This window comes from Nelumbo lutea, chromosome 7 (genome assembly GCF_056320005.1).
Source record: "Nelumbo lutea isolate HS-2025 chromosome 7, American lotus-T2T, whole genome shotgun sequence".
In the NCBI taxonomy this organism is placed as follows: Eukaryota; Viridiplantae; Streptophyta; class Magnoliopsida; order Proteales; family Nelumbonaceae; genus Nelumbo; species Nelumbo lutea.
In genome coordinates this window covers 19,290,798-19,291,687 of record NC_142690.1, presented here as the reverse complement: position 1 = coordinate 19,291,687, position 890 = coordinate 19,290,798, and positions in this window count along the sequence as shown.

Genomic DNA, 890 nt, shown 5'->3' with positions numbered 1-890 from the left:
ATCTAAAACAATATTTATGGAATTTTGAACGACTCTTCACACCAACTTGTTTCCTCAAAACCGATCAATCTCGGACATTTGGATGTATCACATCTATTAAAGATGCTATATCCAACTCATAATCTATATTACCATTAATTAAAGGTGTGAATGAGAGTGTGAAATTTTTGTTTGACTAAAACATCCAAAGTTTTAAATTTGTCCCTTCTAATTGTAATAATAGAAATATAGTTTGAACAATCGCTTTTCTCCACATTCAAATCCCTCCCGTTATGTATTGTATTTAAGGTATTAACTTTCATTAACGTTCATTGAATCCTGTTATTGACTAGAATACCTCAATCTTTTAATTTTGTCCCTCTTTAATTGTGAGGGTATAAAATGTAATTTGAACTACTACATTTATCTTCATTCAATTCTCATTCATGATCTTATATTTTAAGGTATTAACTTATATTCCTATATTAATTAACCATAATAGAGTAAAATAAGTGTGATAAATAATAATTGTTTTTATTGATGATAGAAATAAAATATAATTTTAAAACTAACCCCCAAAGAGTTATTTTCCTATTTGGAAGGGAGTCAACAATTAAACCTTTTGGGCAAATGTGTAAACATTTAATGACGTGTTAAATAATAATAATAATAGTAGTAGTAGTAGTAGTAATAATAATAATAATAATAATAATAATTAAAAAGGATAAAAAGCACAAATGTATGGCATACAAAAAAAATGTAAAATCACTTGAGCACATTTCTAATACTGTATATTCATCATATTAAACAAAATAAGTGTAACAAATAAGAATAATTCTTATAATTATAGAAATATAAAAAAATAAAAAATGTTGAAAACATATTCTTTAATATTACCATCATTATAAAAA